This window comes from Mizuhopecten yessoensis, unplaced genomic scaffold (assembly GCF_002113885.1).
Source record: "Mizuhopecten yessoensis strain PY_sf001 unplaced genomic scaffold, ASM211388v2 scaffold9847, whole genome shotgun sequence".
NCBI classification, from domain to species: domain Eukaryota; kingdom Metazoa; phylum Mollusca; class Bivalvia; order Pectinida; family Pectinidae; genus Mizuhopecten; species Mizuhopecten yessoensis.
In genome coordinates, this window is record NW_018408252.1 from 230,037 (window position 1) to 255,489 (window position 25,453).

The 25,453-nt window shown below is 35.4% G+C and overlaps 1 protein-coding gene across 5 annotated transcripts in view; it reads left to right on the forward strand.

The window, feature by feature from the left end:
* The window catches only part of LOC110458821 (tripartite motif-containing protein 2-like), a 117,646-nt gene that overhangs the window by 47,515 nt on the left and 44,678 nt on the right, over positions 1 to 25,453 (forward strand). For all 5 annotated transcript variants that reach the window (XM_021510751.1, XM_021510748.1, XM_021510747.1 and 2 more), the window contains one exon: positions 6,971 to 7,053. The gene's annotated coding sequence lies outside the window, so the exon portion shown is untranslated. The remainder of the gene's footprint in view (positions 1 to 6,970; positions 7,054 to 25,453) is intronic.

Genomic DNA, 25,453 nt, shown 5'->3' on the forward strand with positions numbered 1-25,453 from the left:
CCCCATAAAATGGTTGTGTGCACAAAATTTGAAGCAATAGTTTGACTTTCATTAACTCATTCAAACCTGAAGACACAAATGAACTCTTCCAATTCAAAGGTTGGAGTAGTTCATTATGAAATTTCAGGGGTGAATGAGTTAAACTTTCAACTTTTATCTATGTGTAGTTAGTATTGATTTTCCTACTCAAATTAACATGAATTTCAGGAACCATCTTCAATTTTATGAAAAGTCCCATGATTTCTGTTTGAAAACTCTGAAGTAATGCTTTGATTTCATGAAACTTTCTACACATGCCAATAATATAAATTTAATACCCACCCAAGTTCAATTTTTAAACAAATATGAAAATCAGCTTGGCGGCCAGCAAGGGCAGGCAACGGATCATTGGATTTCTCGTAAAATATTAACAAACGTGATCCTATTTGACAAAAAGTATCATATGTGATAATTTAAGCTATGTTGAACTTCGAAAAAAGCAAGGTAAAGGGATTTTTTTCTGATTTGAAAAATAAGGAGTCTCCTTTCCATAGACTTGGCAAGGACATATGTGCCCGTTTTATCTAGAATTTAATTTATCATACTTACTTCTGTTGGCAAATCAAAATGTCTCATTTGCCAATTATATCAGAGACACACAAATACTAGAATCACAAAGATATACATAAATACATCGGCCTAAACAATTAGCTGCCAATTTTTTACTTGACTTCAAAGACATCATAGATGTTTGATAAGAACGGCCAACTACGTAAACGTTTATAAGATCCTATTATGTCTGGGGTCATTTAAATAGTTCTGATTAAAATTGTAAAAAAGCAAATATTCAAAATGTATTGCATATACATATTCTTTTAAAAGAACAATACCATATAACAATATACACAAATATTAATCATATTTAAAAAAAAAATAAAAAAAAAATTAATCTCAATATTTTGAGAGTTAAATGTCCTCTTAATCTGACGGTTATAGATCAATGGACAGAATTTCCTCTATGTACATGTATATATATATCTGTATTGTAACTACCGTACATTTCCAGAGACAACCCCATGCTTGTTACAAAATCTGCCTACCATCTTGTTGAACAGAATTTTCGAGAATTAACTCATTCACCTCTGAAATTCAATAATGAACTATTACAACCTTTGAGTTGGAAGAGTTCAAATGTGTCTTCAGGGGTTAATGAGTTAAACCCTTTATGCAAAAAGCATGCAAGTGTGGGTCCAGTGCACATTTTATTAATCTTTTAAAGGCCTATGGTATCCTAGGCTGATCACACACACAAAAATAAGAAAACAAGGACAAATGAAGCAGTACAGGATTACTGGTCACCGTACTGATAGTTCAGTTGGAATGGGAATCCGTCTAGAGGGTGAGTTGGAATGGGAACCCGTCTAGAGGGTGAGTTGGAATGGGAATCCGTCTAGAGGGCGAGTTGGAATGGGAACCCGTTTAGAGGGTGAGTTGGAATGGGAATCTGTCTAGAGGGCGAGTTGGAATGGGAACCCGTCTAGAGGGTGAGTTGGAATGGGAATCCGTCTAGAGGGGGAGTTGGAATGGGAACCCGTCTAGAGGGCGAGGAAGAGTTCAAATGTGTCTTCAGGGCGAGTTGGAATGGGAATCTGTCTAGAGGGTGAGTTGGAATGGGAACCCGTCTAGAGGGCGAGTTGGAATGGGAATCCGTCTAGAGGGTGAGTTGGAATGGGAATCCGTCTAGAGGGCGAGTTGGAATGGAAATCCGTCTGGAGGGTGAGTTGGAATGGGAATCCGTCTAGAGGGTGAATCCCAGTTGGTCATTGCGTTTTCCTTTTCCTGTTGCACCAATCACGATTTTTGGAGAATTTATCTTTTCTAATATTTAGGAAACTCTCTAAAACATTCTTCAACCTCCTGAAATTGCATGATACAGTTATATATATAAGGAGTCATTGGTGTTTATGACTGCAGTATTACAATTACTGTACTTAACCGGCAATAAGCCCATGCCTGGTAATAAGCCCAGCCATATCTATTGTAGTTCAGTTGATTTTTAACTTTCAACAGGTGTTTGTTGATTGTCCTGTAATAAGCCCACCCCCTATTTGAATCATAGTTGATGTATTGACACCTGCAACTTAATATAGGATAGATATGGTAAATTATTTTATTGATGTTTTACAACTTTAAAATGCATAAAATATGGATATTCTGTAAAACAAATGGATGAAAATGTTCACGTCTCAAATTTCCATTTAAAAGTTGGCAATTTTCACCTTGTTGAATTTCTCATGAACTGTAAAGAATTTTGCCAAGATTGGTCACTTGGAAATCCTTGGCCTGGTAATAGTTGTAAAATATTGCTCGCATCCCCTTGTTTCTTTAGACTCGCAAAACGGGAACAGTGGTCAGATATTTGGGATTCTTCTATAAGGGTTTGTCTGACATGAAACGTCTTTGAGAGGAAGTTCAGCAAGGTACTTACAAGGACATCAATAACTTGTCAATGGATATAGCCAACAGTGGTTATAGTTCACCACTGGTATTACTCAAGGCCGTAGGGGATGGTGATTTTCTGTTGTATTTGCATATAAAACCTCCATGCCATTGGCCTGGGCTGTAATTTCAGGTAGAGCTACAGCCATTAAAAGGGTGGAGGCCTGTAATTACAGGTGTTACAGTTTGATAGTGTTAATTTACAGGTGTGAACAGGTACGTTACACAGGTGTGTACTGGTAAATAACACAGATGTGTGTTCTGCTACTGAGGTTCCTGGTATTACGGGGATAGAATGACATTTTTACAATGTTCATGCTGGAAATTGAATACATGTCAGTTATGTACATATTTACAATGAAGCCAGTAAGCACGTCTTTAACTGACTTGCGTTCATTGAAAATAATTCTGTTTAATTCAACTCTATACTTATTATTGATCTTATAATTAGTATTCCATGAAATCAGTGCAAACAATGTACTTTAACTTGTTCACCCCTGAAATTTCATAATGAACTATTCAAACCTTTGAACTGGAAGAGTTCAAATGTGTCTTCAGGGGTGAATGAGTTATGTAGAACCGTCTGTCACCTAAATGTTTGTTTCCAATGTTGGTGTTGCTGTGATAAAAGGGAAGGAGAAGTGTCAGAATGACACTGATCCAATTACATTTATTCCCGCACTGCAGTTTTTTTTGGTAGTGTCTACGCAAGGATAGTGCAGAAATTGTCTGATATTTTTCATAGTTATTCAGTTCAAACTCAAACATCCCTGTTGAGGGATTCAAAATCAGGTTACCAACCGAAAGTAAAACAAAGAAAAAAATCAATTTTTACAATTTATTTTGGGAAAAGAATTCATTTTAAAATTTGACATGTCTCATTTGAAGCAATGGAGTAGTGATAATACCAATTTCAGTTCTGTAATGGTGTGAGGTCCAAATCACCTGAGGCGTACTGTAGTTGAATTTAACAGTTCATTCTTCTTCATCTGATAAACCTAACAGGTACATTATTGTCCCACACAAGGTGTTTGTGAGGACGTTTAACACCACACCTGTAATTTAGGACAGTATGTTACAATACTGGACATTGACCTTCCTACTAATTATACCTTTAACTGACTGCTTCCTTGACCACAGCTTCAGATCAGTGGTCAGTCTCTGGTCAGGCATGAAGCAACAAATGTTACAAACATTTCTTATACAGAAAACCAACCAGACCAACGTTCCATACAGAATAGACAGGTTTTTGACCAGGACATTAACTTACTTTGGAGATCTAGTTTGTACAAGTTTCCTAATTATAAAGGGTCAGTTTAGGGAGGTTAAATATGCTAGTTGCAGAACATGACACAGGGGCATGTATGGATTCCCATAATATACATACAGATAATAAGGACTGTGGGGTGGGGATCTTTACCATGCCCCTGTGATATTTGACCTGGTAAAACATCTTTCACCTCCAAAATATTTTTATGCTTGTCATCAAGTGATCTGATCAAGTCCAACAAATTACTAAGTAAAATTCGTTCCTTCCACATTTTCATTTTTTTACAGATTGGGAGATTTTTCCCCGTCATATTTCATGTCAATACTGACCAGGGTACATTATAGTTCTACCAGTAGAATTAGTAGAAGCGTCAGTAGTAGTCAAAGACTAATGGTATGATGTCGACAATGTTGAGTTAACGGTGAGTTATGGGAAGAGTGGATTAATTTGTGCTAATTTCATTGTTTGTATTTTTGCGGAAATAAAGGCTTACCACAAAATAGAGTATATTTAAGAACCCTGCTGACAAAAGAAACCTCCAAAGTAATTAAAAAATGTAGATATTCCCAACATCATCTTTTCATGATACTGCCTGCTATTGACATCTACCTGATTTTGATGAACCTTGAGATAATTTGACCTTGAAAAATGTTTACAAAGAATGTTCAGCTTATTATTGTTCCTCTCCATCTAGTCTCCAGCTCACATCTGTAGCATTTGATGCTAATCCTGGTTTTAATACATTTTCCTTTGTAATATATAAAAATATTGATTTTGAAAAACATGTAATGGAAAAATAAATGGGTTTTATAATAGTAGAGATGTTGAAGTAGATATCGATTACCGTAGATCAATAAACAGTTGTGAGGACTTGAATCGCTCAAGTGTTTAGCCACCGCGGGAGGAGCGATTGATGTGTTCAATTATGCAAAGACAGAGGTGAAAGAAACGGAGGGTGTAGGGCTTAATTGACCTAAATTTGGACTATTTTCGGTGGAAATGCTAGAAGCTACCTGATATATGTATATATGTACATTTATCTTGGGTTATTGATCAGTGAAGATCACTGACTCCGGGAGGGGATGTTTTCCATGCAGGTTGGCCTACATGTGTACCAGAAGATGCTATCTGTATTGTGTGGTATGTACATCAGGAGTTAGGTAATTGAATTATCTTGAAAGTTTCATGGAATATTAAGGTTGATTGCTGTTGACCTTAGAAATATGTAATATTGTACATGATATGCGCAAAGGTTAGAGGTCAAGAACACTGGTAATATGTTCCAGAATTCAAAAAATGACATTATCTCCTCTGATATAAGTAACATGATAAAATTATCTTGATGCTTTTACGGAAAAATGAATTTTGATTGATATTGATCTTAAGATTAGGTAACTTAATATGTAAACGAGAGGAGTAAGGGTCAAAGGTCGGGAACATGGGGCTTGCATAGACTTTTACAGAGACAAAATGTATGTTGAAAGTTAGTCGGGTCATGTTACTTTCATATTGAATTGTAAATTGATCTGAATCTCAGATATCATGGAGTCATGTCAGCATGATCTGGAATTCCTTCATAAGATAGAGGGGAGCATGCTGCAATGTTTCAGATATCATTTGGATCAATTGGGAAACATGATTTATTATGGCTAGCAAGTGTGCCTCCCTTGTAGCTATTGAACTGACTGCAGGGGGCGCTGTAGGTAGACATGGACAGCATGGTGAGGTGTATGTGATATTCATGTTTCTGATCTTCCTCTGGTGCTGGTCATTATGATAAGACTATCAGATCCGACCTGTGTACCCAGTGTATGGAACCTGTGTGCCAAGTGGAATTCCAATTAACCTTAATGCTAGTGGTCTCTTTATACAGACAGGTTCAGTTCACAAAGAGTTTACTACAATGGTGAATATCAAAAGTGGTCTCTCGACACAGGTGGTCTCTTAAAGGAGGTGGTCACATGGACATCCGTATTTTGTCGCTGTTTCAGGAATGAATGAAATATATATTTTTGCCTATAAGGATACTTATACCACTGCCAAAAAGTTAGTATACATTAATGGAACGTTTCTTTCATGGCATGACTCAAGTTTGATCAATTATGTCTGAAAAGAAAAATATACCTTGTAGAACTTTGGTGAAAAATAATGAAGATGATATATGCAGCTTAAGTCAACAACATTTTTCTGCATGTGAAAAAGCATCATAATATTGCCAGACTAGGACTCGAAATCTGGATTGAAGATCATTTTAATGCCAGTCGAACCAACTGATCTGACTGGTCAGTTGTAGTACTCTAGTCAAATTATGCTGCAGTTATAAGGGGAAGTTACTCTATATACAGAAACCTACAGTGGAACTTTCTAGTGTTTTGTCAGCAGTGGAACAAGGATCCTTAACACATTCACCCTTAACGTCACATTTGAACCTTACCATATTGAAGTCTGGGCAAGTCCAGTTTAAAAATGTAGGAGTGAATGAGTTAAACTGAGAATGTTATGTATGTTACTTTAGCCTGACACGAAGCAACTCATAGAAATATATGATGGATAGAGATGATTTGGTGTGTAATACTTGATAGGAAAATCTATTGGATTGCCCATTCACACATTATATATATAGGCTAAAACCGTGTTGTATAAGTGGATTTTTTTGCCTATAGAACTAAAGACTCTCTTTATTAGACATTTAGAAGGACTTCCAAAGTATATAGTCGGGAGTTGGTGTGACTGACGGCAGCTAAGCACCTCACTTCCGGTCCAGGCTTGGTGCTGCTCTACGACTAGTGTTAGGATAAGGCAACATTAGACCTAGGAGCCGTCTTACAAAAACTAGACTTATACAGTAAATACATATATAGGACAGACGGCTCCTTCTCTCCTCTGTTTCCCTCTTCTATCCCTTCACTCCATACTTTAGCCTTTCTACTCATTTTCCTGCCTTTTCTTCGTCTGTTGGATAAGCAAACTACTCATTGGTGAAGCGAATGTAAAACCAATCGATCAATCAATCAATCAATCAGTGGTATAAGTGATACTGCTTAACAATTTGTTTGTTGTTTATACAGGAAACGGAGGAAATGAATATAAATAGTAATTGCGATACATCAGTACATAGTAATGTTGACTTTGTAGTTTGTATATTAAACACATGTATGTATACAAAAAACTCTTTTCTTACATACAGTATCTTATATGAAGGATGCACTTTATATGTTGTAGATTGCGTGGGAGATGGTTTCTTTGTGGCGCTGATAGCTTGACTGTAGTACTACAAGTCTCCGTAAAACAGCTGAGGAGTACAGGTAAGTAAGGTGTAGCAGTTCTATTTACGTAAAAAGTATTACTTAGATAATTTTTAAGAACTTGCCAACTTTTTGAAATTTCCATGGGGTATATTGCACATGCTCATAATCAAAAACATAAATATGTGTAAAATACCCCCAGGTAAAACTTAGCACTTTTAAATGGCATTTTTGAGCTGTTCTTTCAGATGAAATCATCAGATATTAGAAGATAGTAATATTTTAGCAAATTCACTGGTTGAAAGTGCTCAATTTTAAGTATGGAGTTAAAATGATAGAAATAAAGTCTTTTATTGGTCATGAAAGTTATAGAGTTTTTAAATTTACATACCATAGACAATAATTCTATGATCATGAGATATAGGTTTCTTATAGACCTACTGGAATTTTCATAAGACAGGACTTCTCCAAGACAGTTTTGCTTGCATATATAGAGATTTATTTCGAAATAACTTCATAGACAACTTGGTCTATGGAGTGAATGATTCCCATAGACCTAGTGTTTTTTACCTGGTTATTGTCTTCAGGATAGGTTTGAACACTGGATCATAGTTGAATCTTCTGAACCTGGACATTTTACTTATAATGTTGTACTGGAAGAAAGTATTGCTGAGGTCAAACTTAGGGTGAAACAGATCTATAAGAAAGTATCGCTGAGGTCAAACTTAGGATGAAACAGATCTATAAGAAAATATCACTGAGGTCAAACTTAGGATGAAACAGATCTATAAGAAAGTATCGCTGATGTCAAACTTAGGATGAAACAGATCTATAAGAAAGTCTTGCTGAGGTCAAACTTAGTCTTAGGGTGAAACAGATCCATAAGAAAGTATAGCTGAGGTCAAACTTAGTCTTAGGATGAAACAGATATATAAGAAAGTATTGCTGAGGTCAAACTTAGGATGAAACAGATCTATAAGACAGTATAGCTGAGGTCAAACTTAGTCTTAGGGGGAAACAGATCTATAAGAAAGTATAGCTGAGGCCAAACTTAGTCTTAGGGTGAAACAGATCCATAAGAAAGTATAGCTGAGATCAAACTTAGTCTTAGGATGAAACAGATCTATAAGAAAGTATCGCTGAGGTCAAACTTCGGATGAAACATCTATAAGAAAGTAGTGCTGAGGTCAAACTTAGGATGAAACAGATCTATAAGAAAGTATTGCTGACGTCAAACTTAGGATGAAACAGATCTATAAGACAGTATAGCTGAGGTCAAACTTAGTCTTAGGATGAAACAGATCTATAAGAAAGTATTGCTGAGGTCAAACTTAGGATGAAACAGATCTATAAGAAAATATCGCTGAGGTCAAACTTAGGATGAAACAGATCTATAAGAAAGCATCGCTGAGGTCAAACTTCGGATGAAACATCTATAAGAAAGTAGTGCTGAGGTCAAACTTAGGATGAAACAGATCTATAAGAAAGTATCGCTGAGGTCAAACTTAGGATGAAACAGATCTACAGTAAGCTTTACTGTTGTTGACATTCAAAGTCGGGCTGAAGAGGTTCCATCATAAACAGGTTTTATGTCTGAACAACAGATGGATCTTAAAATAACTGTAGGTTTGTAGGCCGTATGTTCTAATGTTTTGGCTCGGTATTAGATGAACTCAGTTATAATGTTTATCATGCAGTGTTGATATGGAATATATGTATATATTGGTAGGAAACAGATTATGTTGTAAGGAGATGTCACTATCTCTCAGATCTTTCTTAGTATGATTGAGTCGTAATTATTGCTTTTTACCACTTTTATCACATTTTAACGTGTTTCAAAATGCATGTGAAAATCACAAAAATGTCAAAATGAATCTCCTCGGAGGGCAGTAGTTTAGATGTTCAGCGTCGGGTTAGAACATAGAAGCTTTGTATCTCTCAGAAGGATGGTTATCTAACCATTTAGCACCGTAACCTATGGCATTCTCAAATTTCTCCTCATAATAACTAGTTTGTCGACGAAGACATAACATTTCCGAAGACCTGTTTATATGAACGTATGATATTTAGATCCGACTCGTAATAACATTTCAACAGATCCTTAGAAACCGAAGTCTGATCCTGTTTGCTTCTCCGGTTATCTAGACATCTAAATGTCAAAAGTTCTTCTTGTCAGGGGCAAGTTGTGTTGCTTAGTTTGGCAGCAAAAACATGAAAATAATAGAAAGGAGAAAATTTATCCCTGTTTAAAGCGACAGTGCAAGTCAATTTCAATTCATTTTCATCCGTTTGGAAGTTTTGTAGCCTGTATCTGTGAGAAAGTTTGTGTGGTTGTGAAATTTGTTGAAAATTCAAACTAAATGTAGGATGCAAAATGTAGTTTGTAATAAGAAGTTGGTTCACAAAGTCATAGACAATGGTTTTAAGAGCTGATCAAAGAAAAATTATTGTGAACATGAAGTAAATTTTAATGCACCGAAATATTTTAATAATTTAGAGTTTTTATAGGCAAAAAAGATTTACTTTTTGCTTTAGGGATCCCTGCACTGCTATAATAAATAAGATACTTTTTTACGTGCAAAATAATGCATTCACCCCTGAAGACACATTTGAACTCTTCCAATTCAAAGGTTGGAATAGTTCATTGAGAAATTTTAAGGGTGAATGAGTTAATAGGTTTGATTAAGCATTTTGAAAAGAAAAGTCATAGCATTGTAGGATTCGAACTTTGGCCCCCTAATAGTATGGTCACTCTGACCAACTCAGCTACCAGGTCAGCTATAAATAGTAGATTGTTTAGTTCCCCTGCCCAGCCCGACTAAGGTTATATCCAAAACGAAGTTAAGGGGAGGTAATTGTATGTATGTAAAACTACAGTGGAACTCTCTATTGTCTGGGACTGGTATCCTTAAGTGCAGTTTTATTATAGATAACAGGAGTATTGAGTTCATAAAGAACAGTTTTATAGACAACGAAATTATTATGTACTTTAAAAACTCAGTTTGAAATCCAAAGCCTGATGGAATTTTTCCAAGTAAAAGTTAACTGCTATGAGAAGAAAATGATCTAAACTTACCTATCACGTTAGCATAACCTTAAATTTTTAGAGAATTTTGATGTTTTCATATATAGTCATTTAACAGAAAACCTAAATACTTGCCAAAGATCTTTCTATTTTGAGGGAGATGCTGAAATTTTTACCCTCAACTTTTGAAATCAGCTGTACCATTGCAGGCTATACACTAGAGAATTCTGCTCGAGTTTTGTCTGCATACAGTAGCTCCCATTAATTCTGTTTTCGATATAATGGTAGCGAAGAGTTTCACAAAAGTATGTTTTTTTCTCAGAAATGATTTGTCAAAGCCATAGTTAATTAAACAAACAATTTCTCCAATGCATAAAGTTTTTGGCATTTTATGGGTTCATTGCATGGATCAGAAGAGCTTAAAATTTGTGACTTGCAAACTATTTGTCTAAAATTGGTCATTATCAGTTTTTTTGAGGCAAAATTTACATGTACAATATATATTTTTTGCCAATAACTCTCCACCATCTATAATTTTAAAGATTGGCAGGTATGTAAAAATGCAAATCCAGGAAAGATTACCCTGTCAGAATCTTGTGTATCTGTGGACATTTGTTTCAGTGCTTTGGTTAGTGGAGCTTGCTCTATTTCAATCCTGAAGCTGTACTTGAAAAAGGCCAAAATCTTTACAGAAATATTTTTCAAATTGCATGGATGTTTCCTGGTTGCTAAAATAACTTTGATGTTAAAAGGGAACAATTCTAAAATGAAGGTTCAGATTCATTCACCCTGAAATTTCATAATGAACTAATCCAATCTTTGAATTGGAAGAGTTTAAATGCGTCTTCAGGGGTGAATGAGTTAATGAGCTTATGTAATTATTGTCTGTTTTGTAACATTTCTTTATTGCTTATAGTTAGAAAGCAAATTTAGAACAATAGAAAGTTGAGGATGTGGGTTGTCTGAGTACGAACTTGAAGTCTCGCCATCCCGTAACACAGGGATGTGGAGTGGAAAACAATTAGCTGTTGGGTAGTGTGCTGCACCTGGTCCTCATCTGAATCAGCTGAGGCAGCTGTCATTCACCTGTAAAATAAGTCCGCCCCCTCAGTGGTGAGGAGGCATTCTGTAATACAAAGATACAGATACATACTTGTACAGTCAAACCTGCTTATGCAATTAACCCTTTCACCACTTTAGACAATAATGGACTCCTCCAAATAAATGTATGATAGGGTCTACTTAAGTTACCAAGGGTTGAAAGGGTTAAGAGACCACCACTTCAGATGTTACCCATTGAAGTGATTTCATTGTGAGCTGAACCTGTATTAACCCATTCACCCCTGAAATTTCATAATGAACTATTCAAACCTATGAGTTGGAAGAGTTCAAATGTGTCTTCAGGGGTGAATGAGTTAAGAGGCCCCCTGTGTTGATGGACCACTGTTTGGACTTTTCGAGTGTGAAGGTCTCTTAATACAGATTTGACTAACACATATTGTCAAGTAAATCATATACAATAGTAAGATCTAGATTTGAACCTATGTTGACTATCTTCTGCCACCCTTTTCTTGTCTCCCGATCTCATAACTTCCCCACTCTCGATCATTAGGGAGACCAGGAAGTGATGTGGGATGAGGTTACAGGAATGGGATAAAAGACACTAGTATTTCCTATTGCCACCCCATGCTAGTATTCCGATTCTCCAGTCTTCCCTTATATCACGTGTCCTGACCCCTTGTGTCCACCTAATCCCCAGACTTGTACATGGATGGGATGCTTGGACCAAAAAAGGGTAGGGGCACCTACAGGGGATGGAGGCAACACTTTGCATTTTGCAGTGAATGGATCACACACACAACATTAAAGTAATTTGGATTTGGTGCCAAGATAAGCTAATGTTATGTCATCTAGTTACCTGAATGAATATGACCCTGTATTTACCTTGTGTTAAGCCCACGCCTGGTAATAAGCCCACTAGAATAACTGCAGTTCAGTAGAAATGCCAACAATAAGTATTTCATTGCCTTGTTAATCATTAAGCCGACCCCCCTTCTTTGAGTAAGAGATAAAATGTTGTTCCTTTTGGCCTATTTCAGGATAAATATTGCAAAACTGAGCAGGTTTCAAGGCATGATGTGAGACAGTCAGCTTCAGAAGTCTTAGGATGTATTTAGGCTATATTTTATGGTCCACCACACAGTATATAATCCTGTGGCTTTGTTTTAGATGTAGTGTTGGAATCTCCTAGTCTAATGAATGAAATAGATAGTACCTTGAGATATCAGAAGAAGCTAGCTGCCCTCTGTAATTTTCAGTACGTTATATATAAAATGTACCTAGATAGAGAACAGTAACGAAAGCCCCTTTCAAACAAAGAACAACCAGATTCCGTAACCTTTGATTTGGATGTTTCAGAGAAAGTGGAGCCGTTTCATTTAAAAATTAAGAAAAACAGGAACTTTAAAAATACGAAAGAGGGAGGAGAAAACAAAGGCATGTACGTTTGGCCTTATAACTGGCGGCCAAGTTTTATTCCTTTTATACCTTTGAATTATTGGTTCATGATATTTTGGTAAATATAAACAACAAGATGATGCAGACACAGTTAAAATAAACTGACATGGAGGGATATAATAGTGCGGCAGATATTATCTTGTCATACTTTTCTGGCAGTATTCAAATATTTTCAAGTTATGTGATAGCGGACAGTAAAAGTAGATATTCATAGGATGCATGAAGCTTTTAATATTAATAGGATTGATTAAAATAAGAAAAGACTGAGAAAAGGAAAAAGTGACAAAATTCAGTTATATATTGATAAGTGGCTTAAAAAAAAAAGGGGGGATTCACAAGGGGAGATAACTCCTGATTTTAAATTTCATTGAGTGTGGTTTATGATCACCTAACCCTCAAAACAATTCAACCTCTCTCTAATTAGTTTATTTGACTTGTTTTACTGGAATCCAGTAACTGATGAGTGTTAACCTCTGTTAAAACATGATCATGAGTGCATGATGACAAAGTTTGGAAATGATGAAAATGTTATTGGTACATGTGTTCTGCTGATTTTACAAAAAATACAAGGGAGATAATTCAAGCCTCTCTTTGTGTGTGGTATAAATAGTAATGTAGAAGTTGCAAATTCTCAAGAAATTATTCATTTACCAAAATAGTTACTATCAAGTTTGCCTGACACTTTGAACATAGCTGCTCTATGAATCACAAGCCAGTTCCATGTACACCTGTGTGTGGCTGTATCTACTGTATTTTCATTCAACACGTTAACAGTGACATAATTCTAATAATGACCCAGTTCACTGGAAAATATCTGCGATTGTAGTTTAGGCATCAAACTTTCGTTAGTGTTTTATTAATTTTATGAAGATATGGTGTAAAATCTTATACTTTACTTAATATACAGAACAATTAGTATCATTTAACAGGATAGCAATTTGAATCAATGGTTTACCTAAAATGTGTCAATATATTCCTAATATTCGCAAGTTAGTGAAATTTGTTTTGTGTACACCCGAGCAAATCTCCTTAGATGTTAAAATTACAACTCTTTTTATGTAGTAATTAATTACGATTTAATTAAGTGGTTAATTAAAGAAATGCTGGTATGGTAAAATTAATATAAAAAACACACTCGCACACAATGAACATATAAATATTCATATGCAAAACTTATAAATATTTTGCAAGAAAATATGGGTAGATTTCTAGATCAGATGAATTGTTTGAACATTTTGTACATTGCTGTATATTGATATTTTGGCTGTGAATGAACATGTCACCTTTGTATACCGGTGTGTTGGTAATCAATGTGCGTGGCCACATTTACATTATTGATGCAAATATATTACACAGAGAACAAGAATTCACCAGGTGTCAAATTAAATGATTAAATTAACTCCTTTTAAAGGCACTCTATTGGTATGGATTCTGTTAACTCAGCACATTTTGCAAAAAAAAAAGAAAATTGTGAATGGATATTTTCTCACACGCATGATGTAACTACAAACCTGTAGGGAACAATTTCTCAATTTACAATTTAAATCTAATTTTCTTCTAAAATATACTTCCCAAATGCTAATATACCTATATGAGTGTTAACTCAGCATTTCTTTGAAAGCCATCTGTGCATTCTTGGTATTAGTATGACAGACGGAAACAATCAATGCTGGAATGAATGGAAAAGAAACGGAAATAATTTAAGAATTCAATTGAACTAGAAATGAAACGGAAATAACCTGTTACTAATCTTTTTAGGCATGATTACCTAGGTTTTCTGTTTCCTGTCATAGAATATTACTCATTGTTTTTATGAGCCTGCTTTTACATATCATTTCTGCTTCTTCCACATATAAACAGAGTTATAAGGTTATATGCTCCCTAAGGGGCAGCGGTGGCCAAGTGGTTAAGGCGTCTGACATTCTGCTTCCGCTAGCCCCCCTCCACCACTGGGTCACAGGTTGGAGACCTACATGGGGCAGTCGCCAGGTACTGGTTTCTCTCTGGGTACTCCAGCTTTCCTTCACCACCAAAACCTGGCACATCCTCAATTGACCTTAGCTGTTAACTCATTCACCCCTGAAGACACATTTAAATTCTTCCAATTCAAAGGTTGGAATAGTTCATTTTGAAATTTCAGGGGTGAATGAGTTAATATGATGTAAATTGTAAACAAACCAAACCAAAGCAAATGCTATCTAAATCTATTACATCTGATTCATGTTAGAGTAATCTCCCTTACATAATAATTATATTTGTTAATGGTGACAGTTATCTTCCTAAAACACATACTACCTGTGATTTGTGTTAGAGTTCAGGTTATATGCTACCTTACACATCATACCTGAGATTAGTGTTAGAGTTAAGGTTATATGCTACCTAACACATTATACCTGTGATTAGTGTTAGAATTAAGGTTATATGCTACCTTACACATCATACCTGTGATTAGTGTTAGAGTTAAGGTTTTATTCTACCTTACACATCATACCTGTGATTAGTGTAAGAGTTAAGGTTATATGCTACCTCACACATTATACTTTTCTGTTGTATAAGAGCTTAGGTTATATGCTACCTCACACATTATACTTTACAGTTGTGTAATAGTTTAGGTTATATGCTACCTCACACATTATACTTTTGAATAGTGTAAGAGTTAAGGTTATATGTATCCTATTTATGTTATACTTCTGAATTGTTAGAATTATCCCCCTTTCACCTTATACCTGCAGTTTGTGTTAAAGTTATCTCCCTTTAATTTAAATGTGTATATTGTTTATGTTTCAATTAATTAACCAAACTTAAATGATAAAATGTGTAAGACATTGTACTGATTTGTTTGGATGAACTAAAGTTTGTTAAGGAGATTTCTAAGGTGGAACTCTTTAATTGTCGAAGAAATGCACTGAATTGTTCCAGTAAGGTGGCAAACCTTAATGCAGGTAGCTACAGATCTATTGATATACAGACACTGCTGACTGCTTCACACGATTCATTTGGATTAATTCCAGTTGATGCTGAAACAAAAAACTGTTTCCTCATTCCTCATTTCTTTCTGTTGTCATGACTAGAAGGAAACAGGTACTTTAGATAGGCCCTTTGTGTTATATTGTATGGGGAACATATGGCTGTTTCTAAATGCGTTTGTTTACAGAAAATTCTTTATCGGGACTCCCTATTGATTTCTGTTAGAGAAAGACATTTTTCTGAATTCAAACTTGGCAAAACACAAAGATCTATATAAATAAGCAGATAAACCCAGCCCTTCTGTTCCTGTAGGAGTGACGACCTTATAAGGAAAATCGTTGCGTCTCGACCTGGCCTAACTCATTCACACAATGAACTATTCCAACCTTTGAATTGGAAGAGTTCAAATGTGTCTTCAGGGGTGAATGAGTTAATGTTATATTCTTAGGCACAAGATGAGAACCAACCACTGGTATCATGTGTCAATAAAAAAAAATGTTAGGAAATCATGTTTTTACGATTTTGGAAAGTGTATCGTTCCTAGCAAAGCAAACAGAAATGGCAGAGCCTGATGTGACTTGACCCAAACCAGTCAGGTGTTGCTTTATTTTGGTCACATGGATAAGAAATAATTGTACTAAAGGAATTGGCTGTCCCTAGAATATGATATTTCCTATAAATATTGTCTGCTGATTGTTCAAACTTTCAAATTATCAAAGATGGTCAATTGCCAGCTCTATATCCAGAACTGTTTGCTGTATGGTCAAATATCTTAATCTATTACAGCAATTTCATTTTATCTATTTATCATATAATCATTAGATATTAACCCTATATTAATTGAGTGTAACCAATTAGATATTCCCACTATAATAATTAAGTATATATAAAGAATTCTTAATATAATAATTGAGTATAACCAGTTAAATATTGTCAATAAAATAATTGAGTATAAAGAAATCTTAATATAAGAATTGAGTATAACCAATTAAATATTCTTTATATATAATCTTTGGGTATATTCTGACAATGATACTTGCTCCTGTGGAACTTAAAACTTCTGTTACAACCAACACATATCTTGACCACACTCAGGTCAGGTCTTTGGTGTCCAGGACCATTATCATCATTATTGAGTTTGCCTGTGATCCGAATATACAATACAGATTATTTAGGATGTCTAGAATTAGCAACCTATCCTTAACCCTTTCACAACTGTAGACCCTAATGGACTCATCCATATCAATGCATGGTAGAGTCTACTAAAGTTACATAGGGGTGAAAGCGTTAATATTGGTTTTCTCTCCAAGAACAAACAATCCCATCTGTGTTTTGGAGCAAAAAATATTTCTCAGTTAAACATCTCTATAAGTGACGGTCATACATGTATATTGAGGATCTTGTATCATGGAAACTGAGATATTAGGTGTTCATTTCCTTGGCGCGGTAAATGATAGGTCGGACACGCTGCTTGGATTAAAAGGTATGGTATGAAACTTGCCCACCCTCCATTAATGTCCTGTAATCTACATATAGGTACAAATTCCGAGACATCAGCCTGTAACTATGCCTACATTACATATACGTATATGCATTCATTCACTGAAGACAAACTTGTTTTCGTGGTAATATTATAATATACAGCAGTTTTTGCAAAATGGAGTAAAGGGGAGGTTACTCTAAATACAAAAAGCTCTAGTGTTTCACCTGTAGTGAGACAGGGAGGGAGCCTTGAACATGAGATGTATGTAACTTGAAAATTATGAATTTGGAGAACCTTGATTGAAAGAGAGAGGGGGGAGGAGAGTATCCTGGTTATAGCCTGTGGCTTTGGAATTGGTAAATTGTGTTGCAGCTATCCAAAACAGGACATTTTTCTAATGATACATTTTTCATTTATTTTATAAAGTGTAACCTAAAAGATTAAACATGCTTATTTACAATTTTATTTCATTTAAGATGATAGATGTTGCATTGTCATCTGGAATTTTAAAAAAAAAACAAAAAAAACCTGGGAGGACTTGTGAAAAATACTACTATTTTCCATTTGGAAAGGGGTTGAATTTTGACCACAACATGACCCTTGATAGGCTCGGAGTAATAAGGAAGTTATACTGATTCTTGACCTTGAAGCAGTAAGTGTTAGAATGAAATCTTGATGCACCAGGATATTAGTCCAGCTCTGTGGCTTAGCTATTTAAAATCCATTTCTCTCTCAAAGACTTCAAAGCTGAGTTAGCCTGGGAGCATGTAGAGGGTATGTAGTTTATCGGATAAATGGTGCGTAAAAGTTGTGCTTGTTCTTGAGTAACTGCCATTAAATTGGTGCAGAGGTCTGGAGCTTTGATAGGAAGTCTGATGTCGGAGGTGATGATGGGATTAGGAGGATGAGGGACACATCCTAAGATTGTACTTAAAAGCTCATCAACATTTATTGTTCTGCCTCAGACCCATCCTTTAAAGTACCTACACAACTTAAGAGTATTTACATCATCATCCTTGTACTATTAAACTTATTTGAACTCTTACCATTAAAGTTTTGGGACTTCACACCCTTTGTATAAACTTTTGTCATCAAACTTTTAGGACGTCACACCCTTTGTATGAACTCTTACCATTAAAGTTTTGTGACGTCACACCCTTTGTATGAACTCTTACCATTAAAGTTTTCGGACGTCACATCCTTTGTATGAACTCTTACCATTAAAGTTTTGGGACGTCACACCCTTTGTATGAACTCTTACCATTAAAAGTTTTGGGACTTCACACCCTTTGTATAAATTTTGACCATCAAACTTTTGGATCATCACACCCTTTGTATATATTTTTGCCTTCAAACTTACAGGGCGTCGCATCCTTTCTATAAATTTTTGCCATCAAACCTTTGGGACGTCACACCCTTTGTATATATTTTTGCAATCTAACTTACGGTATGTCACACCCTTTGTATAAACTCTTACCATCAAATATTTTCTGACATTTTATCACAACCTCTGTATCCATGTTTGTCATCAATTTCCACCATCAAACTTACAGGACATTTACATCATAACATTTACTTCAATTTCCACCATCAAACTTACAGGACATTTACCGCCCAGCAGCCTGTTGCAGATAGTACTAATTATAAGTGTCACCAGCTCGTGTTAGTAGTACTCATTCCCCCCAGCATCTTACTCCCACCTTTCTCCTAATTATGAAATATCTGTCCAGCAAGTTTATCATCTAGGACCTATTCAACCCCTTTATCCCATCCTGCATGTTACTTACATCTTACAGGAATCACAAAGGCCCTAGTCCTATGGGTCTGTTTTATCAAAGCTTGGTTAGCTTTTTGAGTTAAGCACTTTCCAAAATTCATTTTGGAAAAACATCTAAAACTTTGAAAATATTAGCAAAAAGAAAAGTTCTGAATGATCTTTTGCTTAGGTACTGTATCTGTAAAATTAAAATTAAAGTAGATAAAAGTTTTATGAATAAGATGAAGTTAAGCTGAACAGTTTTTGAACTAAATTACAGAAGAGGCCCAGTTTCTGAACTAAACACAGATGAAGATAAAACTGCATTATTGTAAAAAAAATGTCAAATTGTATTAGATAAAGCTACCTTGTGAGGATTTTCGAACTGATCACTGAAAGAAAAGCAACATAGGAAAACTTATATATTATATAAGATATCAAGAAAAGGAATTAATGTTAAAGTTAAATTTTCATTAAGCTGTCAAATCTCCATTAACTTTGGCCTGTTTGAGATGCCTACCCAGTAGTACCAGACAGGATATGTAAAGGGATTCTACAAATGTACCATATTTACCAGTAATTAGGGATCTATTCTACAAATGTACCATATTTACCAGTAATTAGGGATCTATTCTACAAATGTACCATATTTACCAGTAATTAGGGATATAGCTATTCTACAAATGTACAATATTTACCAGTAATTAGGGATCTAGCTATTCTACAAATGTACCATATTTACCAGTAATTAGGGATCTATTGTACAAATGTACCATACTTACCAGTAATTAGGGATCTATTCTACAAATGTACCATATATACCAGTAATTAGGGATCTATTCTACAAAAATACAAATTTGATAAATGACTTCTGGATTATCTTCCTGGGTTTTAATGCTAAGTTATAATTTATCCAGTTCTGGTTTGGTGTAGTGCCGTTTTTACATTAGCATGAAAAAAATGCAAATTTGCACATCTGTCCATGTTGATTTTGTGGATTAAAGATGATTGGGAATGAACTGTTACTGATTAAAAACGATTACTGTTGTATTTTGAATTCACAGACTCTTCTACCCATAAAAGATGTGAAAACAACACAGCGGCAAAAATGAACAGTATGTCTATAATGTTTTCAAAGTACAAGTTAAGTTACCAGGTAACATAAAAATAATTGCAAAAGAAAATTTCAAAAGTGGTTTCTAAACCTTTTTTTGTGTGTGTTTTACGTCCTATTAACAGCTATGGTTATTTAACTCATTCACCCCTGAAATCTCATAATGAACTATTCCAACCTTTGAATTGGAAGAGTTCAAAGGTGTCTTCAGGGGTGAATGAGTTAAGGATGTGCCAGGTTTGGGTGACGGAGGAAAGCCGGAGTTCCCCCGGAGAAAAAACACCAACCTACAGCAAGTACCTGGCGACTGCCCCACATAGGTCTCGAACCCCTGACCCAGTGGTGGAAGGCTAGTGGTAGCAGAATGTCAAATGCCTTAACCACTTGGCGACCGCGACCCCCATTTTCTAAATACCATTTTTTTCTTAATATAGGGTGATCTCTGTAGCAAGTTTCACTGTATTTATTTGCAAAAATTGTTAAAAATGGAAGCGGGCTTATTTAGAAGCATGGGCTTATTGCTGGTTATATACGGTAACAGCCAGCATGTTATGATCAATGGAAGTACTTTAGCTACTGTGTGATGCTGTTAGTGGGGTGATAATACCTCCTGACTCACTGTAACAACCTTGTGATTCTGTGGCACAACCTTGAGATTCTGTGGCATAAAATCAAGTTCAGCCAAGACTGTGGTGTGGAAACTCGGAGGCCTGAGCTCTCTAGGCTTGAGTCTGAATTCTTCTACCCATGGGATACACGGCTGCCATTTTTAATCTTCATTCAAGGGACACTCCGTTTCCTTTTTACTGTTAGTAAATAAATAAAAAAGCAATATTTACCAATGATTTCATCTTTTTTTATCAGAAAAAGCACATGCAATGCTTAGAAACATCCTGCATTCTTGATATTAAATTTTGTCTCGCCGCCACAAAGTAGCCGCAGCGAGACTAAGGTGTTGCTTTTCCAGCGACGGAGACAGCAGCAGCGTCAACATAAGTTTTTGCATTCAAGTTAATTTCACTGAAAATGTAAGTGCTAGACCAACCAAACTTGGATCAAAGATGCATCTTAGGTAGTTCATCTCAACCCACGCATCAAAAGCTGGATGCGGCCTACCTTTCATGGTCCATTGACTTTGTCAGCATCTCCATCAACATTAAGTTATTGCGTTCAAATCAGTTTCTCTGATATGTGCATTGATGGTCAAAGTGGGGCACAGGCGAGACATATCAATCCGATTGGCTTGTTTATTTATCAATGGTCATGCTAAATGACACTTACGTGACTTTCGTTTGTTATGGCTGGGCAATGATATTGCAATATCAATATATGTTAATATTTGTCCACTGCATTACGGTATGATTATGAAATAGCCATACATGGAAATCCCTTTTTCAGCTAATCAATTTTGGAGTTTAAGCACAGTCATGAAACAATTTTTGAGGAAATAATGCTGAAGTTGAATTAATATTATCAAAATTAAGCTCGAAACTTCCAAAATTATTTGAAGTAATTTTCATAAAAAAAATCTCAGTAGAACTTAATTTTTGGAACTATATAATGCTCACTTTCCATTTTCTGATTAAAATGATTTTAAATTCGCTGAATGTAGGAGTAAAATTTATTTGAATATATTGCTATATTCATCCCTATTCTTAGCTCATGTAGACAACATATTTGAATATATTGCAGAAGACAACATATTTGAATATATTGCAGTAGACAACATATTTGAATGAATTGCAGTAGACAACATATTTGAATATATTGCAGTAGACAACATATTTGAATATATTGCAGTAGACAACATATTTGAATATATTGCAGTAGACAACATATTTGAATATATTGCAGTAGACAACATATTTGAATATATTGCAGTAGACAACATATTTGAATATATTGCAGTAGACAACATATTTGAATATATTGCAGTAGACAACATATTTTAATATATATTGCAACATTTCCTCAATTTACCCCCATTTCCTTGGTCATGTAGACATGGCCATGAACTTGAGCTTATAGAATGTAAGTATGCAATGTAACTGCCTCAGTGAGGTGACGTCAATATAGCTTTGTGAGTTCCGTCTTTCTCTTTATACTTATCATACAACATGGCTTTAGTTTACCACAAGACTTCTAGCAGTGTACATGTAGAATGTGCCGCATCAGGAAAAAACGCTTCCAATACAAATCTACATTCTGCAACACATACATGTTTATACAATGCAAAAAGTCTGCAGAACAAGTTGTTTCCGTACGATATACCAAACATCTGACAATCTGTAACTGTGGACCGCTAAGTAGGACAGGACTTGTCAGATGTCAGGCTGCCTCTGTAAGTGTTTTCTTCTGAGATACAATCTAAATCGGGCCCACACTAGAGGATGTTATATAAGATTGTAATATAGAGAGGAAACGAATGATTTATTCTTTGTCAAAAATAAATCTGAAGTACCTCATTTGTTTTCTCTATTTATTGAGATGTGTTGTAAAGAATAATATCGCAATTTAAAAAAAATAAAAACAACACTTTTTTTAGCTCACATGATTGCTCAGGTGACGGGCCAAAGCGCATGGGCCTCGTGTCTAATTATTTATGCTACATTAAAGCTGTAGTGCATATAATAGTCATAGAAGGATTTTACCAGGGTGACATATACAATTGAATATAAACTTGTTGCAAGTTTTGGCTGTCATACAATGTATGTATATGATTTCGTAGCCTTGTAACTAAGATAACGCATCACCAGTTTAATTCATGTGTTGGCCTTGAGACTTCTAAAAGCATGCGATTTAGCAAATGATAAATCTACTTTAATGAAATTTAAGAAGATTTGTAGTTATATACGAAATTTTCATGCAAGATAAGCCATCTTTAAAAAGAATTAAGACAGGTATATATGAAGGTAATTGAAAACCTTAGATAAAATTTACATTTCATTACGCTTAGGTAGGTGGCTCTAAATATCATCCCGATCTGTTTTTCAGACTCTTTTTGTGTGAGCTGTATTTCAAAGTCACCTTTCTTTGTTGGCTGTGAGCTGTAGGGTGTAAGGATCTAGCCCAGAGGTCACGTTCACGTAAACTTTCACCAAAAAAACGTCTTACAAAAATTGAATGAAGCAAAAAATATTAATGTTAAATCTACAATTTTATTTTTGTTTTTTCTGAATTAAGAAAAAAGATGTATCAAAATCCCAAGCTTAGTTAAATGAACACATTAAAAAACTGCATGAATTGAAAAAAATAAATTAAATTGGAAAATATACTGGAAAATGTTTAACATTTAATTCGGCACAAAGTACATGTATCTGGTACAAAATGTGCATTTTCTTCAGAGCTAGGTAGAATTGATGTGGATGAAGCCTCAGAGTTAGAAGAAATGTGAATATATACCCTCGTAGGTCACATAAGTACATGTTGATGTAATATTGCAAGATAAGCATGTATTTTTTGTGGAACTTGTAAGCTATACTTGAAACAATGTCAAGCATAACCAGTTTTTGATCTGGAAATTAATTGAAACAGTTGATTTGTGAAGAAAGATTATTTTGTATTTTTATTAAAATATTAGTATTTGGTCTATAACAGGACAGAGCCACCTTTATGGGTCTCAGTAGCACAGGTGTTTTTAAGGTTTTTATCAGGTGGTGTAAATTGATATAAAAATTTACATTTTAATTCTTGCTATAGACCAGGGGCTAAAGGTCAAACTGTATATATAAGAATGTGAATGATTAAGGAGCTAACATTGTGGGTCTGGGTGGATCAGACTTATAGTTGATGCCTAGATGGCGTCGTATCGGGGACTCGGTGAAGAACTACTCTAGGTGCTAATGTGAGTATAACTATTTTTATAATCTGTTATGAACTCAGATGTCGATATCGTCAAGGGGTGTATGTTGTTTATCGTAAAGGGGTGCATGTTGTTTATCGTAAAGGGGAGTATGTTGTTTATCGTAAAAGGGTGTATGTTGTATCGTAAAGGGGTGTATGCTGTTTAGCGTAAAGGGGTGTGTGTTGTATCGTAAAGGGGTGTATGGTGTTTATCATAAAGGGGTGTATGCTGTTTACCGTAAAGGGGTGTATGCTGGTTATCGTAAAGGGGTGTATTCTGTTTATCGTAAAGGGGTATATGTTGTTTATCATAAAGACGTGTATGCTGGTTATCGTAAAGGGGTGTATTTTGTTTATCGTAAAGGGGTTTATGTTGTTTATCGTAAAGTGGTTTTTGCTGTTTATCGTAAAGGGGAGTATGTTGTTTATCGTAACGGGGTGTATGTTGTTTATCTTAAAGTTGTGTATGCTGTTTATCGTAGAGGGGTGTATGCTGTTTATCGTAGAGGGGTGTATGCTGTTTATAGTAAAGGGGTGTATGTTGTTTAACGTAAAGGGGTGTATGCTGGTTATCGTAAAGGGGTGTATGGTGTTTATCATAAAGGGGTGTATGCTGTTTATCGTAGAGGGGTGTATGTTGTATCGTAAAGGGCTGTATGTTGTTTATCGTAACGGGGAGTATGTTGTTTATCGTAACGGGGAGTATGTTGTTTATCGTAAAGGGTTGTATGTTGTATCGTAAAGGGGTGTATGTTGTTTATCGTAAAGGGGTGTATGTTGTATCGTAAAGGGGTGTATGTTGTTTATCGTAAAGTTACTCTAGAAAGTTACTCTATTTTATGGGTCTATATAAACTAAATGAAAACCTGATAGATGATGCTGTTAAATTTGTATAAGTAAAATGCCAATTTTCTGAACCTGAATCATCTGAATTTTCAACTGCAGTTGTGTCCCCTGTGGAGAGCTTGCGTTAACACTTTGCAGTACTAGTTGTCAGAATGAATGGTTATCCCAACTATTTATATGCATTGGGTTGGTTGTGGATGATCGGCTCTTAGCTGTATTATCTTTTTACGATTCGAAATCCATAAATTCATGAAAAATATCTCCTATACTTGTTGTAATCAATATGTCTATTCCTTTGGGGTTGTGTCGAGTATGCTGTAATCGTTCACTGCACCTAAGCCTATTCTAGTGCCATCTGTTTGATGAACAGCTTTCCTGGAACTGTGGAACGTAACTGCAGGAATGCATTTAAAATTCTGTCAACATGTCAAATTGTATTGATCATTCTGTGTATTCCCTATTTATTGCGTATGCGGAGTGGGAGTCCCTATGGTATGCAAGCTTAGCTTTACAAGACGAGTTTTAATCCCAAGCTTTTTTCTCAAGTACAATATTTAAATCCGCCAAAAGTATTTGTGCAGCTTTTTTGGGTGTTTCGATTGCAAATTCAGCCTCCACAACACCAGCTAGATACTAGGACAGCCGATCGAGTTATAAAATATCCAGAATAACTTGCATGTTCTGGCCACGCTTAAAACATCTGTTGCTGTCCTTTAAAAACATGTCTTTATTTGACCTGACTTCAGTGTTAAACTCAGGTTCCAGTGTAATATAGGGTTAGCATTTCTGTATAAATTAAACCTGTTTATCTCAAACTTGCCTAATTTGCATACAAATTTGGTTCTACGTAAAGATAGTTTGGATTTAACTCATTCACCCCTGAAGTTTCTTAATGGACTATTCCAACCT